We start from the raw sequence: 22,976 nt of genomic DNA, 5'->3' as shown, positions 1-22,976 counted from the left end.
CGCTAATTCCGACACTCGCCTAGCCGAAGCCAAGGCTAATAACATGACCACCTTCCAAGTGAGATTTTTCAACTCCACCGTTTTAAGTGGTGCAAACCAGTGTGACTTAATGAAACTTAACACCACGTTAAGGTCCCAAGGCGTCACCGGAGGTACAAAAGGAGGCTGAATATGCAGTACTCCCTTCACAAAAGTTTGTACTTCAGGGAGAGAGGCCAATTCCTTTCGAAAGAAAATGGATAAGGCCGAAATCTGAACCTTAATAGATCCTAATTTTAGGCCGAAATTCACTCCAATTTGCAGGAAGTGAAGGAAACGGCCCAGATGGAATTCTTCCGTAGGAGCATTCCTGGCCTCACACCAAGAAACATATTTTCGCCATATACGGTGACAATGTTTAGATGTCATGTCCTTCCTAGCCTTTATTAGCGTAGGAATGACCTCATCCGGAATACCCTTATCCGCTAGGATCCGGCGTTCAACCGCCATGCCGTCCAACGCAGCCGCGGTAAGTCTTGGAATAGACAGGGCCCCTGTTGCAACAGGTCCTGTCTTAGAGGAAGAGACCACGGATCTTCTGTGAGCATTTCCTGCAGATGCAGATACCAGGTCCTTCGTGGCCAATCTGGAACAATGAGGATTGTTCTCACTCCTCTTTTTCTTACTATTCTCAACACCTTGGGTATGAGAGGAAGAGGGGGAAATACAGAGACCGACTGGAACACCCACGGTGTCACTAGGGCATCTACAGCTACTGACTGAGGGTCTCTTGACCTGGTGCAATACCTCTGTAGCTTCTTGTTGAGGCGGGACACCATCATGTCTATCTGTGGCAGTTCCCACTGACTTGCAATCTGTGCGAAGGCTTCCTAAAGAAGTCCTCTCTTGGATGCAGGTCGTGTTTGCTGAGGAAGTCTGCTTCTCAGTTGTCTACTCCCGGAATGAACTGCTGAAAATGCGCTTACATGATTTTCCGCCCAGCAGAGAATCCTGGTGGTTTCTGCCAATTCCACTCTGCTCTTTGTGCCGCCTTGGCGGTTTACATGAGCCACTGCGGTGATGTTGTCTGACTGGATCAGAACCGGTAGGTCGCGAAGCAATGTTTCCGCTTGCCGAAGGTCGATGTATATGGCTCTTAGCTCCAGGATGTTGATTTGAATACAAGTTTCTTGACTTGACCCAAAGACCTTGGAAGTTTCTTCTCTGTGTGACTGCTCCCCCACCTCGGAGGCTTGCGTCCGTGGCTACCAGAATCCAGTCCTGGATGGCGAACCTGCGACCCTGCAGAAGGTGAGCACTCTGCAGCCACCATAGGAGAGACACCCTGGCCCTAGGGGACAGGGTGATTAACTGATGCATCTGTAGATGTGATCCGGACCACTTGTCCCGTAGATCCCATTGGAAAGTTCTCGCATGGAACCTGCAGAAGGGAATGGCCACGTAAGATGCCACCATCTTTCCCAGGACCCGAGTGCAAAGATGCACTGACACCTGTTTTGGCTTTAATAGTTTTTTTTTTTACCAGAGTCATTATTTCCTGTGCCTTCTCTATCGGAAGATAAACCCATTTCTGGTCCGTATTCAGAATCATACCCAAGAAGGGCAGACGAGTCATAGAAATCAACTGTGACTTCGGGATATTGAGAATCCAGCCGAGTTGCTGTGACACCTTCAGCGAAAGTGACACGCTGTTCAAGAACTGCTCTTTTGATCTCGCCCTTATTAGGAGATCGTCCAAGTATGGGATAATTGTGACTCCTTGCTTGCGTAGGAGCACCATCAATTCCGCCAATTACCCTGAAATTGGTAATGACAATACTGTATCGTAATTCTCAGGTACGCCTGATTGGGTGGATAAATGGGAACATGAAGGTATGCAGCCTTTATGTCTAGATACACCATTAAATCCCCCTTGAATTTGAACCGTTTCAAGTATAGGTTCAGAGATTTTAATTTTAAAATAGGTCTGACCGAACCGTCCGGTTTCGGTACTACAGCCAAGGTTGAGTAATATCCCCTTCCTTGTTGAAGGAGGGGAACCTTGAGCACCACCTGTTGGAGATACAATGTGTGAATTGTATTTAATATTATCTCCCTTTCTGGGGGAGAAGCCGGTAGGGCCGATAAGGAAAACCGGCGAGGAGGCACCTCTTCGAATTCCAGCTTGTAACCCTGAGAAACAATTTCTATTGCCCAGGGATCCACCTGTGAGTGAACTCAGATGTGGTTGGAGAGTCGAATACGTGCTCCCACTGGGGCGGACTCCCTTAGCGGAGCCCCAGCTTCATGCGGTGGATTTAGTAGAGGCCGGGGAGGACTTCTGTTCCTGGGAACTAGCTGTGCCCTGCGCCCTTACCTCTGGTAAGAAAGGACGCTCCTCGTACTTTCTTGTTTTTCTGCGACCGAAAGGACTGCATTTGATAATGTTGTGCTTTCTTAGGCTGTGAGGGAATATAAGGCAAAAGATCAGATTTACCAGCTATAGCTGTGGAGCAGAGGCGGAACTAGCGCCTGTGCAGGCAGTGCCTTGCACTGGGGCCCGCAACTGTCAAGGGGCCCGCAGCCAGAACGGATTGTAATGAGTCAAACTGACTCATTACATGCCGCCTGGCTGCCGCTGTGTTCCGCCGCCGCGGAGATGCGCGCACCGGCTACAGGGGGGGGGGGGGAGGAGGAGGGGGGATGGAGGAGGGAGCCGCAGCAGCGCTGTGTAATTGGTAGAAGCGCTGCTGCTGCTGGCCCTCTCCTTTACCATAGGCTGCCCTCCGCCGCTGTGAATGCTGGGATGCGCATCGCATCCCAGCATTCACAGCGGCGGAGGGCAGCCTATGGTAAAGGAGAGGTCCAGCAGCAGCAGCGCTTCTACCAATGACATAGCGCTGTTGCGGATCCCTCCTCCACCTTCTTCTCCCCTGCCAGAACAGAAGCTGCACGAGGAGCCTGAGCCAGCGGAAACGGTAAGTATACCTATTCTATCTATCTATCCTGTTTGCCGTAATGTGCAAAACATGGGACGCCGTCTGCCGTAATGTATAATAAATGGGACGCTGTCTGCCGTAATATGCAAAAAATGGGACGCTGTCTGCCGTAATGTGTAATAAATGGGACGCTGTCTGCCGTAATGTGCAAAAAATGGGACGCTGTCTGCCGTAATGTGCAAAAAATGGGACGCTGTCTGCCGTAATGTGTAAAAAAGGGACGCTGTGTGCCGTAATGTGTAATAAATGGGACGCTGTCGGCCGTAATATGCAAAAAATGGGATGCTGTCTGCCGTAATATGCAAAACATGGGACGCCGTCTGCCGTAATATGCAAAACATGGGACGCCGTCTGCCGTAATGTGTAATAAATGGGACGAGGTCTGCCGTAATGTGTAATAAATGGGACGCTGTCTGCCGTAATGTGTAATAAATGGGACGCTGTCTGCCGTAATGTGTAATAAATGGGACGCTGTCTGCCGTAATGTGTAATAAATGGGACGCTGTCTGCCGTAATGTGTAATAAATGGGACGCTGTCTGCAGTAATGTGTAATAAATGGGACGCTGTCTGCCGTAATGTGCAATAAATGGGACGCTGTCTGCCGTAATGTGCAATAAATGGGACGCTGTCTGCCGTAATGTGTAAAAAGGGGACGCTGTCTGCTGTAATGTGTAAAAAAGGGACGCTGTCTGCCGTAATGTGTAGAAAAGGGACGCTGTCTGCCGTAATATATAATAAATGGGACGCTGTCTGCGGTAATGTGCAAAAAATAGGACGCTGTCTGCCGTAATGTGTAAAAAGGGGACGCTGTCTGCTGTAATGTGTAAAAAAGGGACGCTGTCTGCCGTAATGTGTAAAAAGGGACGCTGTCTGCTGTAATGTGTAAAAAGGGACGCTGTCTGCCGTAATGTGTAAAAAGGGACGCTGTCTGCCGTAATGTGTAAAAAGGGGACGCTGTCTGGTGTAATATGTAAAAAGGGACGCTGTCTGCCGTAATGTGTAAAAAAGGGACGCTGTCTGCCGTAATGTGTAAAAAAGGGACGCTGTCTGCCGTAATGTGTAAAAAAGGGACGCTGTCTGCCGTAATGTGTAAAAAGGGGGACGCTGTCTGCCGTAATGTGTAAAAAGGGGGACGCTGTCTGCCGTAATGTGCAAAAAAGGGGAAGCTGTCCGCCATAATGTGTAAAAGGGTCTCTACCTGGTGTAGTGGTACTACCGTGCGACGTAATTTGAATAATGGAGACTACTGTGCACCGTTATATTAATTGGTATTATTTTGTGGCCACACCCCTTCCCCACGAAGCCACCCCCCTATTTTTTTGCACGCGCCTGCGGCGCGCACTGCCCCTGTTTTACATAGAGGGGCGGGGCTCCGATGCCATTTCTTGCACACAGCACTAAAATGACTAATTACGGCACTGTTGCTAGGTATTTCTCTGGCCCTGAGCAGGTCCCCCTCACCAGATCCTCTCCAGGGGTGAGGCGGTGGACTTAGATTGGGGGGGGGGGGGGGGGGGGGCCCAAAGCATTTTCTCGCACATGGGCCCACCGCTCGCTAGTTCCGCCACTGCTGTGGAGACCAGGTCCGAGAGCCCTTCTCCACACAATTCCTCACCCTTGTAAGGTAAAACCTCCATATGCCTCTTGTAGTCGGCATCACCTGTCCATTGCATGTTCCACAGGACACGTCTAGCAGAAATTGATATAGCGTTGACTCTAGAAACCAGTAGACCAATGTCTTTTTGAGCATGTCTTATATATAAGACAGCATCTTATATATATATCCTAGGGTCAATAACATGGTATCCTTATCTAGGGTTTCAATCTCCGCTGATAAGGTATCTGTCCACGCTGCTACAGCGCTATAAACCCATGCCGACACAATCGCCGGTCTGAGTAATGTACCAGAATGTGTGTAAGTGGACTTCAAAGTACTTTTCTGCATGCTATCTGCAGGATCCCTGAGGGTAGCTGTATCTTGGTATGTCAGCGCTACCTTTTGAGTAAATGTGTCAACGCCTTGTCCACCCTAGGGGGAGGATGCCCATCGTACCCTGGCCCTAGCAGGGAAAAGGATATGCCATGAGAATTCTTTTGGGAAACTGCAGTTTCTTGTCTGGAGATTCCCTCTCTTTTTCACACAATTAATTTTGTTCATGAGAGGGGGGAAATATTATCTCAGCTTTCTTCCCCTTAAACATGTGTACCCTCGTGTCAGGAACAGATGGGTCATCAGTGATATGCAAAACATCTTTTATTACAATAATCATATATTGAATACTTTTCTGCCAGTTTTGGCTGTAACTTTGCATCATCGTAGTCGACACTGGAGTCAGACTCCGTGTCGGTATCAGTGTCTATTATTTTGGATAGTGGGCGTTTTGAGACTCTGAAGGTCCCTGCGACATAGGGACAGACATGGGTAGATTCCCTGTCTGTTCTCTGATCTTTTGTGCAATAAATTTACCTCAGCACTTAATTCCACATATCAGGTGTTGGCGTTGTCGACGGAGACACCACACACACACATTTGCTCCATCTCCTCCTTAGAAGAGCCTTTTACCTCAGACATGTCGACACACACGTACCGACACACCACACACTCAGGGAATCCTCTTATCTGAAGACAGTTCCCCCACAAGGCCCTTTGGAGAGACAGAGAGAGATTATGCCAGCACACACCCAGCGCCAATACCCCAGGAAAAAACACACAATGTGTTTACCCAGTAGCGCTGTAATACTATTATTAGCTGCCAATTATGTGCCCCCCTCTTCTCTGAAACCCCCTTTCACCGTGGATAAGCAGGGGAGAATCCGGGGAGCTTCCTCTCAGCTGTGCTGTGGAGAAAATGGCGCTGGTGAGTGCTGAGGGAGAAGCCCCGCCCCCTCGGCGGTGGGCTTCTATCCCGCTTAAATATAATAAAAACTGGTGGGAGCTCTTTATATATACAGTGCCTAGCTGTATATATATCTCTTTTGCCAGAAATGAGGTTTATATTGCTGCCCCGGGCGCCCCCCCCTGCGCCCTGCACCCTTACAGTGACTGCCGTGTGTGAGGTGTGTGGGAGCAATGGCGCACAGCTGCACTGCTGTGCGTTACCTCAGTGAAGATCATGAAGTCTTCTGCCGCCTCTGAAGTCTTCTTTTCTTCTCATACTCACCAGGCTTCCATCTTCCGGCTCTGTGAGGAGGACGGCGGCGCGGCTCCGGGACGAACTCCAGGGTGAGACCTGTGTTCTGACTCCCTCTGGAGCTAATGGTGTCCAGTAGCCTAAGAAGCAGAGCCTTGAAACTCACAGAAGTAGGTCTGCTTCTCTCCCCTCAGTCCCTCAATGCAGGGAGTCTGTTGCCAGCAGGCTCCCTGAATATAAAAAACCTAACAAATATACTTTCTGTCAGAAAGCTCAGGAGAGCTCTCTGAAAAGCACCCAGTCTCCACTGGGCACAGTATCAAACTGAGGTCTGGAGGAGGGGCATAGAGGGAGGAGCCAGTGCACACCAGATCTAAAGTCTTTCTTAAAGTGCCCATGTCTCCTGCGGAGCCCGTCTATCCCCATGGTCCTTACGGAGTCCCCAGCATCCTCTAGGACGTAAGAGAAAGAGAGGATGAACAATGGAGAATTACAGGTGAAACTGCTCTGAGCGGGCGTCCAGTGACCCCTATGGATTCAAAGAAAAAGGATTTACCTGGTAAGTACCAAAATGTTTATTTTTCATCCACTAGGGGTCACTGGAGTACACTTGAGACGTACCAAAGTTTCTCCCTAGGGCGGGAGAGCTGGTTGGCACCTGTAACAGTTGACGGCCAAAGCTAGATGCTGAAGAATTATTAAATTTGTAACAGTGCATAGACATGTGCACTGACGACCATGTAGCTGCACTGCAAAGTTGTGTTGTGGAAGCTCCACGATGTTCCCACAGAATGCGTGGAATATACTGAAAGTGGAGCAGGCGGTTGTAGACTAGCATGAAAGTAAGGTTGTCGAATGGTCAGCTTAATCCATCTAGCCAAGGTCTGTTTGGAAGCTGGCCAACTTATCGTGACTGCATTATAGAGAACAACCAATGTAACTGTTTGACATACTGTTGATGTTCGAGCTACATAAATGTGAAGCGCATGAACCACATACAAAAGTAACTGGAGTTCCTGAACCTTCTGAAAAAAATAAGAACTACGATTGGTCGATTGATGTGAAAAGATGATACTACCTTTGGTAGAAAAGCGGGATTCGTCCGAAGATCCGCTCTGTCATCATGAAACACCACATATGGTGGTTTGCATGACAACGCACCTATTGTAGAAACACGCCTTGCTGACGCTAAGGCTAATAGAGAAACTGTTTACCATGATAGAAACTTAACATCCACTTGTTGCAAGGGTTCAAAAGTTGATGACTGCAAAAGGTCTAAAACTAGATTTAAGTTCCATGGAGTTGTAGGTTGTATAAACTGAGGTTAAACTCTAAGGACAGCTTGCAGTAACGTCTGCACTGTTGGCAAAAGAACCAAACGGCGCCGAAAGAAAATTGACAAAGCAGAAACCTGCACGTTTAGTGTTGCTAAACGTAGTGCTCAATCAAACCCCGCCTGTGAAAATAGCAAAAGACGGGAGAACTTGAAAGATGTCGGAAACTTCCAAGATTCACACCAACCATTATAAGCTCGCCAAATCCTGTGATAAATGAGCTGATGTAACCGGCTTCCTAGCACGTAACATGGTTGGTATAACAGACTCCGGAATGCCCTCTCGTCTTAAGAGAGCAGTTTAGACAGCCACCACGTCAAACGCAGCTGCGCTAAATCGGGGTAAAGAAACGGACCCTGTTGCAGAAGGTCTGGACATAGCGGAAGCAGCCACGGATCGTCTGCAAGTAGACTGCAGATATCCTAGAACCACGCTCTCAGAGGCCAATGAGACGCCACTAGTATGACAGTAGTAGACTTTTTTGATCCGCTTTAGCAACCGAGGAAGCAGCGGAAATGGTGGAAAACGATACAAGAGGCTGTACGGCCACACTATTGTGAGAGCATCCACTGCCACTGCCTTTGGTTCTATTGTTCTGGACACATACTTGGGTGTCTGATGATTTTGGCGAGATGCCATTAGATCCACCTGTGGGTAACCCCACCGCTGGACTTGCATCTGAAACACTGCTGGATGTAAAGCCCATATTGGATGAAAATCCTGACGACTGAGATAATCTGCTTCCTAGTTGCCCACTCCAGGAATGAACACTGCCAATAATATCACTTGGTGATGCTCAGCCCAACTGAGAGTTCGAGCAACTTCTGGCATGGCCATGTGACCTTGATTTCCTCATTTCTTAATGTATGTAACTGCCGTCGCGTTGACCGACTGAACCTGAACAGGCTGAGACTGGAGTATGTGAACTGCCTGATGCAGAGTGTTGTAAATTGCCCTGAGTTCCAGGACATTTATTGACAGTAATCTTTTTTGGTCTGACCATAGACCCTGAAGCGGACAATGTAGGACCACTGCTCCCCCAACCTCTGAGACTTGCGACAGTCAGCAGAATTATCCAATACCAGACTCTGAACTGTCTTCCCGCGATGATTTTGTATGTGGAGCCACCAGAGTAGTGATACTCTGGCCCTCGGCGACAACCGCACAATCTGATGAATTTGTAGAGGAGAGCCTGACCACTGTGCTAGAAGATCTAGCTGAAAAAGACGTGAGTGAAATCTTCCGAACTGGAGTGCTTCGAAAGACGCCACCATCTTTCCCAACAGTAGAACGCACAAAGTGCATCGAGACTGTCCGTGGTTTGAGCACTAACTGTACCAGATGCTTTCTGTTCTGGCAGGTAAATGCGTTCATCCACTCTATCCAGAATCATGCCTAGAAATTGAATCCTTTGAGACGGGAACCAGGCTCGATCCCCCCCCCCCCCCCTTGAAGTTGACAATCTAACCGTGCTGAACTAGTACATTGTACGTTAGTAAGGCATTCTGAAGGCGCATTTGTTTAGACAACCTTCTCATCACGGCTTCGTCTCATTACGGAATGATCACTCCCAGATACCCGAGATAAGCAATCATTACGGACATCAGTTTTGTGAATACGTGAGGCGCTGATGAGAGGCCAAACGGTAGTGCCTAAAATTGATAATGGTTTAATTGTAATGCCAACCATAAGTACGCCAAATTGGATGTGTAAGTACGCACCTTTGAGATCTAGCGAAATCATGAATTTCAATGGGTCTAAACCTGCAATCACTGACCGCAGGGATTCCATCTTGAATCTTTAGTAAGTGACGTCCTGATTGAGCCCTTATAGGTTCAATATCGGTCTGGCTGAGCCATACGGCTTAGACCCTGACCTTGCCGGTATACTGGTACCAGCATTGAAACTGATGTCTACTAGAGACTGAATAACGGTCTGCTGAACTGCCTTTTTGTCTGCTGACACTGGCAGATCTGTCTTGAAAAACTGCATTGGTGGTAGACCATCGAACTCTTCTTTGTGCCTCTGAACACTAAAGTGCGAATCCACTCAACTGTGGATGTCTGAAACATGTGCTCCCACAACTGAAGATCCGAGATGGGCTGGAAGCCTGTGATGCCACTAGTTTGTCAGTTGGCTTTTTGGCTTGACGACGATTAGTGGTTTGATGAAAACTACGTTCTCCAACACGTCTATGCTGTACGGGTATTCCTTTAGCACGGCCTCGAAAGGACTGAGAACTAAAGGATTTGAACGCCAGTTCAGCGTATTTCTGTTTTGAAACTGGTGCGGGCAACGGTAGGAAAACAGACTTTCCCCCAGTAGCCTGAGAAATACACTGCTCAAAAAAATAAAGGGAACACTTAAACAACACATCCTAGATCTGAACGAATTAAATATTCTTATTAAATACTTTGTTCTTTATATAATTGAATGTGCTGACAACAAAATCACAAAAAATAGGATTTTAATACCTACCGGTAAATCCTTTTCTCTTAGTCTGTAGAGAATGCTGGGGATGCTTCAAGAACCAGGGGGTATAGACGGGATCCGCAGGAGACATGGGCACTTTAAGACTTTAAAAGGGGTGTGAACTGGCTCCTCCCTCTATGCCCCTCCTCCAGACTCCAGTTATAGGAACTGTGCCCAGGGAGACGGACATTGAGGAAAATAATTTATTTAATTATTAAACTAAGGTGAGATACATACCAGCTCACACCTCAAACACGCCGTACAACATGGCATTCAACAACAACGCATGCAACGGCATGACCAACATCAGCCACAGACTGACTGAACTTAACTCAACATAAGTGTAACCGTAACCAAACTGCAGATACAGCCCGCACTGGGACGGGCGCCAAGCATCCTCTACGGACTAAGAGAAAAGGATTTACCGGTAGGTATTAAAATCCTATTTTCTCATACGTCCTAGAGGATGCTGGGGATGCTTCAAGAACCATGGGGTTTATACCAAAGCTCTACAACGGGTGGGAGAGTGCGGATGACTCTGCAGCACCGATTGACCAAACAAGAGGTCCTCCTCAGCCAGGGTATCAAACTTGTAAAACTTCGCACTTTGAACCCGACCAAGTAGCAGCTCGGCAAAGCTATAATGCCGAGACCCCTCGGGCAGCCATCCAGGATGAGCCCACCTTTCTGGTAGAATGGGCTTTTACCGATTTCGGTAACGGCAATCCTGCCGTAGAATGAGCCTGCTAAATCGTATAACAGATCCAGCGCGCAATAGTCTGCTTGGAAGCAGGAGCCCCAATCTTGTTGGGAGCCCACAGGACAAACAGAGCCTCTGTTTTTCTAATCTGCGCCGTTCTGGCGACATAGATTTTCAAAGATCTGACCACATCGAGAGACTTCGACTCCATCAAGGCATCAGTAGCCACTGGCACCACAATAGGCTGGTTTACGTGAAATGATGAAACCACTTTTGGTAGAAATTGCTGACGAGTTCTCAACTCCGCTCTATCAGCATGGAAGATTAAGCAGGGGCTTTTGTGAGACAAAGCCGCCAAGGCCAACAACATGACTTTTAACTCAACCTTACGTAAAGGTTCAAACCAATGAGATTGCAGGAACTGCAATACCACATTAAGATCCCACGGTGCCACAGGGGGCACAAATGGAGGTTGGATGTGTAGCACACCCTTCACGAAGGTCTGAACTTCCGGTAGGGAGGCCAATTCTTTCTGAAAGAAGATTGATAAGGCTGAAATCTGCACTTTAATAGAGCCTAACTTTAGGCCCGCATCCACACCTGCTTGCAAAAAATGGAGCAAACGCCCCAGCTGAAATTCTTCCGTAGGAGCCTTCTTGGATTCACACCAAGACACACATTTCCTCCAAATGCGGTGGTAATGCTTTGCCGCTACTTCTTTTCTAGCTTGAAGAAGTGTGGGAATTACTTCACTGGGAATACCCTTTCAGGCTAGGATTTGGCGTTCAACCGCCATGCTGTCAAACGCAGCCGCGGTAATTCTTGATACACACACGGTCCTTGTTGTAACAGGTCCTCCCAGAGAGGAAGAGGCCAGGGATCTTCTATGAGCAACTCCTGAAGATCTGGATACCAGGCCCTCTTTGGTCAATCCGGAACATTGAGTATCGCCTGAACCCTTGATCTTCTTACAATCTTTATCACCTTCGGAATGAGTGGAAGTGGAGGGAACACATGGACCGACGGAAAACACCCACGGTGTCACTAGGGCGTCCACCGCTATTGCTTGAGGGTCCCTCGACCTGGAACAGTATCTCTGAAGTTTCTTGTTAAGGCGGGACACCATCATGTCTATTTGAGGAAATCCCCAACGACTTGTCACTTCTGCAAAGACCTCTTGATGAAGACCCCACTCTCCTGGATGGAGATCGTGTCTGCTGAGGAAGTCTGCTTCCCAGTTGTCCACTCCTGGAATGAAGACTGCTGATAGAGCGCTTGCATGTCTCTCTGCCCAGCGAAGAACCTTCGTGGCCTCGGCCATCGCCGCTCTGCTCTTTGTTCCGCCCTGGCGGTTTATGTACGCCACTGCTGTTATGTTGTCTGACTGAATCAAGACGGGCAGACCGTGAAGAAGATGTTCCGCTTGCAGAATGCCGTTGTAAATGGCCCTTAATTCCAGAATGTTTATGTGCAGACAAACATCCTGGCTTGACCATTTTCCCTGAAAGTTTCTCCCCTGTGTAACTGCTCCCCAACCTCGGAGACTTGCATCTGTGGTCACCAGGATCCAATCCTGAATCCCGAACCTTCGTCCCTCCAGAAGGTGAGAACTGTGCAGCCACCAGAGAAGGGAGATCCTGGTCCTGGAAGAAAGGATTATTTTCCGGTGCATGTCCAGGTGAGACCCGGACCACTTGTCCAACAGGTCCCACTGAAACACCCTGGCGTGGAACCTGCCATACGGAATGGCCTCGTAGGCCGCCACCATCTTCCCCAGCAACCGAGTGCATTGAAGAATTGACACTCTTGCTGGTTTCAGAATCTGCTTTACCATGTTCTGTATTTCCAGAGCCTTTTCCACTGGAAGAAAAACTCTCTAATTCTGTATCCAGAATCATACCCAGGAACGACAGCCGTGTCATCAGAACCAACTGTGATTTTGACAAGTTTAGGAGCCAACCATGTTGTTGCAGAATCGTCAGTGAGAGCACAACATTTTTCAGCAATTGCTCCCTGGATCTCACCTTTATGAGGAGATCGTCCAAGTACGGGATAATTGTGATTCCCTGCTTGCGCAGGAGAATAATCATTTCCGTCATAACCTTGGTGAAAATCCTTGGAGCCATGGACAGACCAAACGGCAACGTCTGAAATTGGTAATGAGAATCCTGAACAGCAAACCTCAAGTATGCCTGATGTGGAGGATATATGGGAACGTGTAAGTAGGCATCCTTTATGTCGACCGACACCATAAAATCCCCCTTCTCCAGACTGGAGATCACTGCTCGGAGAGATTCCATCTTGAATTTGAATTTTTTTTAGAAAGAAATTGAGGGATTTTAAGTTCAGAATCAGTCTGACTGAGCCATCTGGCTTCGGGACCACGAACAGACTCTAATAAAAACCCTCCCCCTGTTGTGACGGGGGTACTGTGACAATGACTTGATTTTGACACAGCTTTAGTATTGCAGTGCATACTACCTCCCTTTCTAGAAGAGAAGCTGGCAAGGCCGATTTGAAAAATCGGTGAGCGGGCACGTCTTGAAACTCTAATTTGTACCCCTGGGTTACTATCTCTAATATCCAAGGATCCAGGTCCGAGTGCACCCAGACCTGACTGAAGAGTTTGAGACGTGCCCCCACCGATGCTGACTCCCGCAGAGGAGCCCCAGCGTCATGCGGTGGATTTGGTAGAAGCCGGAGAGGACTTCTGCTCTTGGGAACTTGCCACAGCCTGTGATCTTTTTCCCTTTCCTCTTCCTCTCGGAGCAAGGAAGGAGGACCCTCGTCCTTTTTTGTATTTATTGGGCCGAAAGGACTGCATCCGATAGTGGGGCGTTTTCTTTTGTTGTGCAGGAACATAAGGTAAAAATGGTGACTTACCCGCGGTAGCCGTAGATACCAGGTCAATGAGGCAGTCACCAAACAAGACACTACCATTAAACGGTAGAGACTCCATAGCCTTCTTAGAGTCAGCATCAGCATTCCATTGATGAATCCACATTGCCCTCCTAGCCGAGACTGCCATGGCAATGGCCCTGGATCCCAAAAGGCCAATATCCCTTGCAGCTTCTTTTAAATATGCTGCAGCGTCCCTGATATGACCCAGAGTCAAAAGCACGCTATCCCTGTCCAGGGTATCTATCTCAGATGACAAGTTATCTGCCCACTTTTCAATAGCGCTACTCACCCATGCCGAAGCAACGGCAGGCCTGAGTAGCGAATCTGTAGTGACATAAATGGATTTGTGTATTTTCCTGCTTACGATCCGCAGGATCCTTTAGGGCTGCCGTGTCAGGAGACGGAAGCGCCACCTTTTTGGACAGACGCGATAGAGCTTTGTCCAGCGTGGGGGTTGACTCCCACTTTTTCCTGTCCCCAGAGGGGAACGGATATGCCAATGGAATTCTTTTGGGAACCTGTAACTTTTTGTCAGGATTTTCCCAAGCCTTTTCAAAAAGAGCATTCAGTTCATGAGAGGGAGGAAACGTTACCTCAGGTTTCTTTCCTTTTTACATACAGACCCTTGTATCAGGAACTGCAGGGTTTTCCGTGATATGCAATACGTCTTTTATCGCCACAATCATGTACTGAATGCTCTTAGACAGTTTAGGATTCAATCTGGCATCACTATAGTCGACACTGGAGTCAGAGTCCGTGTCGGTATCTGTATCTGCTATCTTTGTAAATGAACGCTTCTGTGACCCAGAGGGGGTCTGGACTTGTGACGATACGTCCTCCATGGATTTTCTCCATGTCTGGTTCCGAGATTCAGATTTATCCAGCCTCTTATTTAATAAAGACACATTTGCATTCAACACACTCAACATATCTACCCACTCAGCAGTCGGCGGTGCCGACAGGGTTACTCCCACCGCCTTTTCTGTCCCCACTCCAGCTTCCTCCTGGGAAGAGCACTCAGCCTCAGACATGTCGACACACACGTACCGACACCTACAATCACACTGGGGCTATAGGGGGCAGACCCACAGCAAAGCCAGTTAGAGAGACACAGAAGGAGTTTGCCAGCTCACAACCCAGCGCCTATCCCGGTACTGAAACTTTATATACAATGCCTCAGACCGGTTAGCGCTTTAATAATAAAGATAATAGCACCAAAGTTACCGTGCCCCCCCCCCCCGTTTTGCACCCTGTTACTTGTACAGCAGTGTGGAGGTCAGGGCCAGCGTCTCTGCAGCTTCTGTGAAGATAAAATGGTGCCGGTTAGAGCTGTGAGGGCTAAGCCACGTCCCCTCACCGGCACGCTTCAGTCCCGCTCATTTTAGCACATTTATACTGGCGGGGGTCTATATTAAGTGCCCAGGCACTTTTCATATAACTTTTACCAGTTTATTTCAGGTCTACATGCTGCCCAGGGCGCCCCCCCCTGTTAGTACCGCTGTGTGTGTCGGAGCATGGCGCGCAGCGCGACCGCTGCGCGGTACCTCAAGACCTGAAGTCTTCTGCCGTCATTGAAGTCTTCGATTCTTCTTTTACTCACCCGGCTTCTTTTTTCTGGTTCTGCAAGGGGGTGACGGCGCGGCTCCGGGAACGAGCAGGTAGGCGTACCAAGTGATCGGACCCTCTGAAGCTAATGGTGTCCAGTAGCCTAAGAAGCAGAGCCTTTGAACTCACAGAAGTAGGCCTGCTTCTCTCCCCTCAGTCACACGAAGCAGGGAGCCTGTTGCCAGCAGAGCTCCCTGAACATAAAAAAACCTAACATAAGTCTTTTTTCAGAGAAACTCAGTAGAGCTCCCCTGTGTGTGACCAGTCTCCCTGGGCACAGAATCTAACTGGAGTCTGGAGGAGGGGCATAGAGGGAGGAGCCAGTTCACACCCCTTTTAAAGTCTTAAAATGCCCATGTCTCCTGCGGATCCCGTCTATACCCCTTGGCTCTTGAAGCATCCCCAGCATCCTCTAGGACGTATGAGAAATTATCAATGGAAATCAAATTTATTAACCCATGGAGGTCTGGATTTGGAGTCACACTCAAAATTAAAGTGGAAAAACACACTACAGGCTGATCCAACTTTGATGTAATGTCCTTAAAACAAGTCAAAATGAGGCTCAGTAGTGTGTGTGGCCTCCACGTGCCTGTATGACCTCCCTACAATGCCTGGTCATGCTCCTGATGAGGTGGCGGATGGTCTCCTGAGGGATCTCCTCCCAGACCTGGACTAAAGCATCCGCCAACTCCTGGACAGCCTGTGGTGCAACGTGGCGTTGGTGGATGGAGCGAGACATGATGTCCCAGATGTGATCAATTGAATTCAGGTCTGGGGAACGGGCGGGCCAGTCCATAGCATCAATGCCTTCGTCTTGCAGGAATTGCCGACATACTCCAGCCACATGAGGTCTAGCATTGTCTTGCATTAGGAGGAACCCGGGGCCAACCGCACCGGCATATGGTCTCACAAGGGGTCTGAGGATCTCATCTCGGTACCTAATGGCAGTCAGGCTACCTCTGGCGAGCACATGAAAAGAAATGCCACCCCACACCATTACTGACCCACTGCCAAACTGGTCATGCTGGAGGATGTTGCAGGCAGCAGAACGTTCTCCTTGGCGTCTCCAGACTCTGTCACGTCTGTCACATGTGCTCAGTGAGAACCTGCTTTCATCTGTGAAGAGCACAGGGCGCCAGTGAAGAATTTTCCAATCTTGGTGTTCTCTGGCAAATGCCAAACGTCCTGCACGGGTGTTGGGCTGTAAGCACAATCCCCACCTGTGGACGTCGGGCCCTCAGAGTCTGTTTCTGATCGTTTGAGTAGACACATGCACATTTGTGGCTTGCTGGAGGTCATTTTGCAGGGCTCTGGCAGTGCTCCTCCTGTTCCTCCCAGCAGCGGAGGTAGCTGTCCTGCTGCTGGGTTGTTGCCCTCCTACGGCCTCCTCCACGTCTCCTGATGTACTGGCCTGTCTCCTGGTAGCGCCTCCATGCTCTGGACACTACGCTGACAGACACAGCAAACCTCCTTGCCACAGCTCGCATTGATGTGTCATCCTGGATGAGCTGCATTACCTGAGCCACTTGTGTGGGTTATAGACTCCGTCTCATGCTACCACTAGAGTGAAAGCACCGCCAGCTTTCAAAAGTGACCAAAACATCAGCCAGAAAGCATAGGAGCTGAGAAGTGGTCTGTGGTCACCACCTGCAGAACAACTCCTTTATTGGGGGTGTCTTGCTAATTGCCTATAATTTCCACCTGTTGTCTATTCCATTTGCACAACAGCATGTGAAATTGATTGTCAATCAGTGTTGCTTCCTAAGTGGACAGTTTGATTTCACAGAAGTGTGATTGACTTGGAGTTACATTGTGTTGTTCAAGTGTTCCCTTTATTTTCTTGAGCAGTGTACATTTGTCCAATTGAGGCCCAAATAACATATCACCTGTATAAGCCAATGCCTCAAGTCTCATTTTGTATCAGCCTTGGCGTGCCAAGAACGTAACAAAAGCGCCCATCGGGCCGCAATTATTGAAGCTGAATGCCGAGACCTAACTTTTCCGACATCCCTAAAAGCCGTACCTAATTACTCAGCCGATTCACAAAAGTGATCAGTGAGACGTATAAACTGTGTGAGGAAAAGACACTGTTGCAAGCCTAATCAGAGCTGTTTAGTCCATGCAACTACAGCCTTGTTACCAAAACTCCAACTAAAGCAGGTCTAAGCAACACTTCTGATGTATACATGGACTTTAGCATTGCCTCCAACTTACATTCAGACGGGTCTTTAAGCATTGTTGCAGCTGGGCCTGGAACAGTTAACTACTTTTGAAACGGAAGAATCTACTGGTGGTGAATTTTTCCATTCAGTTGTCATAGCCTGTGGTAAAGAATAGGTAGACAAAAATCGCTTTGGTATATAAAAACGGTTATCTGGATTTTGCCACCTTCCGTCAACCGCTTATTAAGCGAATCTTAATAATGAACACACACAGTCTCCCTTTGTCTTTTAGCAAATAAAACTTCAACTTTTGACAGAGGCTGTCTCAGTGAAATGTAATACCTGGCGACCTGCCTAATGATATCAGATCTGGCAATAAATTGTCAGAATGCAACACCGAGGACACCGGTACATTATGAGAGAAACGATGACTACTGCTAAGAATTTAACTATACATGGACTTTAGTAAACCCTGCCAAGTTCTAGAAATACAAGGCAAGGAGAAGAAAGGCAACTTTTTGTTGGTGCACTCTTACGAAAAGGACGAATGTCAGTCTGTTTTGTTGTAGAAGTGTAAAAATTAACTTTTATTCAGTACTTATTAAAATATAGTCCCCTGAAGAAATATAAAAATATAAAATAAAATAGACTGATAAAATAAGAATTTACTTACCGATAATTCTATTTCTCGTAGTCCGTAGTGGATGCTGGGGACTCCGTAAGGACCATGGGGAATAGCGGCTCCGCAGGAGACTGGGCACAAAAGTAAAGCTTTAGAACTACCTGGTGTGCACTGGCTCCTCCCCCTATGACCCTCCTCCAAGCCTCAGTTAGGATACTGTGCCCGGACGAGCGTACACAATAAGGAAGGATTTTGAATCCCGGGTAAGACTCATACCAGCCACACCGTACAACTCGTGATCTAAACCCAGTTAACAGCATGATAACAGAGGAGCCTCTAGAAAAGATGGCTCACTACAGCAATAACCCGATTTTTTGGTAACAATAACTATGTACCAGTATTGCAGACAATCCGCACTTGGGATGGGCGCCCAGCATCCACTACGGACTACGAGAAATAGAATTATCGGTAAGTAAATTCTTATTTTCTCTAACGTCCTAAGTGGATGCTGGGGACTCCGTAAGGACCATGGGGATTATACCAAAGCTCCCAAACGGGCGGGAGAGTGCGGATGACTCTGCAGCACCAAATGAGAGAACTCCAGGTCCTCCTCAGCCAGGGTATCAATTTTGTAGAATTTTACAAACGTATTTGCTCCTGACCAAGTAGCTGCTCGGCAAAGTTGTAAAGCCGAGACCCCTCGGGCAGCCGCCCAAGATGAGCCCATCTTCCTTGTGGAGTGGGCATTTACAGATTTTTGGCTGTGGCAGGCCTGCCACAGAATGTGCAAGCTGAATTGTACTACAAATCCAACGAGCAATAGTCTGCTTAGAAGCAGGAGCACCCAGCTTGTTGGGTGCATACAGGATAAACAGCGAGTCAGATTTTCTGACTCCAGCCGTCCTGGAAACATATATTTTCAGGGCCCTGACAACGTCTAGCAACTTGGAGTCCTCCAAGTCCCTAGTAGCCGCAGGCACCACAATAGGTTGGTTCAGGTGAAACGCTGAAACCACCTTAGGGAGAAACTGAGGACGAGTCCTCAATTCCGCCCTGTCCGAATGGAAAATCAGATAAGGGCTTTTACAGGATAAAGCCGCCAATTCTGACACGCGCCTGGCCCAGGCCAGGGCCAACAGCATGACCACTTTCCATGTGAGATATTTTAACTCCACAGATTTAAGTGGTTCAAACCAATGTGACTTTTGGAACCCAAGAACTACATTGAGATCCCAAGGTGCCCCTGGAGGCACAAAAGGAGGCTGTATATGCAGTACCCCTTTTACAACGTCTGAACTTCAGGGACTGAAGCTAGTTCTTTTTGGAAGAAAATTGACAGGGCCGAAATTTGAACCTTAATGGACCCCAATTTCAGGCCCATAGACACTCCTGTTTGCAGGAAATGTAGGAATCGACCCAGTTGAATTTCCTCCGTCGGGCCTTACTGGCCTCGCACCACGCAACATATTTTCGCCAAATGCGGTGATAATGTTTTGCGGTTACATCCTTCCTGGCTTTGATCAGGATAGGGATGACTTCATCCGGAATGCCTTTTTTTTTTTTCAGGATCCGGCGTTCAACCGCCATGCCGTCAAACGCAGCCGCGGTAAGTCTTGGAACAGACAGGGTCCTTGCTGGAGCAGGTCCTTTCTTAGAGGTAGAGGCCACGGATCCTCCGTGAGCATCTCTGGAAGTTCCGGTTACCAAGTCCTTCTTGGCCAATCCGGAGCCACGAATATAGTGCTTACTCCTCTCCATCTTATCAATCTCAGTACCTTGGGTATGAGAGGCAGATGAGGGAACACATACACTGACTGGTACACCCACGGTGTTACCAGAGCGTCTACAGCTATTGCCTGAGGGTCCCTTGACCTGGCGCAATACCTGTCGAGTTTTTCCCAACGGTTTATAATCATGTGGAAGACTTCTGGGTGAAGTCCCCACTCTCCCGGGTGGAGGTCGTGTCTGCTGAGGAAGTCTGCTTCCCAGTTGTCCACTCCCGGAATTGCTGACAGTGCTATCACATGATTTTCCGCCCAGCGAAGAATCCTTGCAGCTTCTGCCATTGCCCTCCTGCTTCTTGTGCCACCCTGTCTGTTTACGTGGGTGACTGCCGTGATGTTGTCCGACTGGATCAACACCGGCTGACCTTGAAGCAGAGGTCTTGCTACGCTTAGAGCATTGTAAATGGCCCTTAGCTTCAGGATATTTATGTGAAGTGATGTCTCCAGGCTTGACCATAAGCCCTGGAAATTCCTTCCCTGTGTGACTGCTCCCCAGCCTCGCAGGCTGGCATCCGTGGTCACCAGGACCCAGTCCTGAATGCCGAATCTGCGGCCCTCTAGAAGATGAGCACTCTGCAACCAACACAGGAGGGACACCCTTGTTCTTGGTGACAGGGTTATCCGCTGATGCATCTGAAGATGCGACCCGGACCCTTTGTCCAGCAGGTCCCACTGGAAAGTTCTTGCGTGGAATCTGCCGAATGGGATTGCTTCGTAGGAAGCCACCATTTTACCCAGAACCCTTGTGCATTGATGCACTGAGACTTGGCTCGGTTTTAGGAGGTTCCTGACTAGCTCGGATAACTCCCTGGCTTTCTCCTCCGGGAGAAACACCTTTTTCTGGACTGTGTCCAGGATCATCCCTAGGAAACGAAGACTAGTCGTCGGAACCAGCTGCGATTTTGGAATATTGAGAATCCAATCGTGCTGCCGCAACACTACCTGAGATAGTGCTACACCGACCTCCAACTGTTCCCTGGATCTTACCCTTATCAGGGAATCGTCCAAGTAAGGGATAACTAAAATTCCCTTCCTTCGAAGGAATATTATCATTTCGGCCATTACCTTGGTAAAGACCCGGGGTGCCGTGGACCATCCATACGGCAGCGTCTGAACTGATAGTGACAGTTCTGTACCATAAACCTGAGGTACCCTTGGTGAGAAGGGTAAATTTGGACATGAAGGTAAGCATCCTTGATGTCCCGAGACATCATGTAGTCCCCTTCTTCCAGGTTCGCAATCACTGCTCTGAGTGACTCAATCTTGAATTTGAACCTCTGTATGTAAGTGTTCAAAGATTTTAGATTTAGAATCGGTCTCACCGAGCCGTCCGGCTTCGGTACCACAACAGTGTGGAATAATACCCCGTTCCCTGTTGCAGGAGGGGTACCTTGATTATCACCTGCTGGGAATACAGCTTGTGAATGGCTTCCAAAACTGTCTCCCTGTCAGAAGGAGACATCGGTAAAGCCGACTTTAGGAAACGGCGAGGGGGAGACGTCTCGAATTCCAATTTGTACCCCTGAGATATCACCTGAAGGATCCAGGGGTCTACTTGCGAGTGAGCCCACTGCGCGCTGAAATTCATTGAGACGGGCCCCCCACCGTGCCTGATTCTGCTTGTAAAGCCCCAGCGTCATACTGAGGGCTTGGCAGAGGCGGGAGAGGGTTTCTGTTCCTGGGAACTGGCTGATTTCTGCAGCCTTTTTCCTCTCCCTCTGTCACGGGGCAGAAATGAGGAACCTTTTGCCCGCTTGTCCACGAAAAGACTGCACCTGATAATACGGCGTCTTCTCATGTTGAGAGGCGACCTGGGGTACAAACGTGGATTTCCCAGCTGTTGACGTGGCCACCAGGTCTGAAAAACCGACCCCAAATAACTCCTCCTCCTAATAAGGCAATACTTCCAAATGCCGTTTGAAATCCGCATCACCTGACCACTGTCGTGTCCATAACCCTCTACTGGTAGAAATGGACAACGCACTTAGACTTGATGCCAGTCGGCAAATATTCCGCTGTGCATCACGCATATATAGAAATGCATCTTTTAAATGCTCTATAGGCAAAAATATACTGTCCCTATCTAGGGTATCAATATTTTCAGTCAGGGAATCCGACCACGCCAACCCAGCACTGCACATCCAGGCTGAGGCGATTGCTGGTCGCAGTATAACACCAGTATGTGTGTAAATACATTTTAGGATACCCTCCTGCTTTCTATCAGCAGGATCCTTAAGGGCGGCCATCTCAGGAGAGGGTAGAGCCCTTACAAGCGTGTGAGCGCTTTATCCACCCTAGGGGGTGTTTCCCAACGCACCCTAACCTCTGGCGGGAAAGGATATAATGCCAATAACATTTTAGAAATTATCAGTTGTTATCGGGGGAAACCCACGCATCATCACACACCTCATTTAATTTCTCAGATTCAGGAAAACTACAGGTAGTTTTTCCTCACCGAACATAATACCCCTTTTTGGTGGTACTCGTATTATCAGAAATGTGTAAAACATTTTTCATTGCCTCCATCATGTAACGTGTGGCCCTACTGGAAGTCACATTTGTCTCTTCACCGTCGACACTGGAGTCAGTATCCGTGTCGGCGTCTATATCTGCCATCTGAGGTAACGGGCGCTTTAGAGCCCCTGACGGCCTATGAGACGTCTGGACAGGCACAAGCTGAGTAGCCGGCTGTCTCATGTCAACCACTGTCTTTTATACAGAGCTGACACTGTCACGTAATTCCTTCCAACAGTTCATCCACTCAGGTGTCGACCCCCTAGGGGGTGACATCACTATTACAGGCAATCTGCTCCGTCTCCACATCATTTTTCTCCTCATACATGTCGACACAAACGTACCGACATACAGCACACACACAGGGAATGCTCTGATAGAGGACAGGACCCCACTAGCCCTTTGGGGAGACAGAGGGAGAGTTTGCCAGCACACACCAGAGCGCTATATATATATACAGGGATAACCTTATATAAGTGTTTTTCCCCTTATAGCTGCTGTATCTTTAATACTGCGCGTAATTAGTGCCCCCCCTCTCTTTTTTAACCCTTTCTGTAGTGTAGTGACTGCAGGGGAGAGCCAGGGAGCTTCCCTCCAACGGAGCTGTGAGGGAAAATGGCGCCAGTGTGCTGAGGAGATAAGGCCGCCGAGAAGGGGGCGGAGCCTATCTCCCGTTTTTCTATGTATTCTGGCAGGGGTTATATGCATCCATATAGCCCAGGAGCTATATGTGATGCATTTTTTGCCATCCAAGGTGTTTTTATTGCGTCTC

At 48.5% G+C, this 22,976-nt stretch overlaps 1 protein-coding gene across 2 annotated transcripts in view; it reads right to left on the bottom strand.

Moving 5' to 3' along the window:
• YARS1 (tyrosyl-tRNA synthetase 1) overlaps positions 1 to 22,976 on the bottom strand; it is a 160,796-nt gene that overhangs the window by 79,483 nt on the left and 58,337 nt on the right. Inside the window, exon 2 of one of the 2 annotated variants that reach the window (XM_063954138.1) lies at positions 17,337 to 17,443. The exons of the other annotated variant lie outside the window; for it this stretch is intronic. The gene's annotated coding sequence lies outside the window, so the exon portion shown is untranslated. The remainder of the gene's footprint in view (positions 1 to 17,336; positions 17,444 to 22,976) is intronic. 2 annotated transcript variants of the gene reach the window in all.

This window comes from Pseudophryne corroboree, chromosome 2 (assembly GCF_028390025.1).
Source record: "Pseudophryne corroboree isolate aPseCor3 chromosome 2, aPseCor3.hap2, whole genome shotgun sequence".
Taxonomy (NCBI): domain Eukaryota; kingdom Metazoa; phylum Chordata; class Amphibia; order Anura; family Myobatrachidae; genus Pseudophryne; species Pseudophryne corroboree.
The sequence above is the reverse complement of the archived record's forward strand: the minus strand, read 5'-3'. Positions and strand labels throughout refer to the sequence as shown.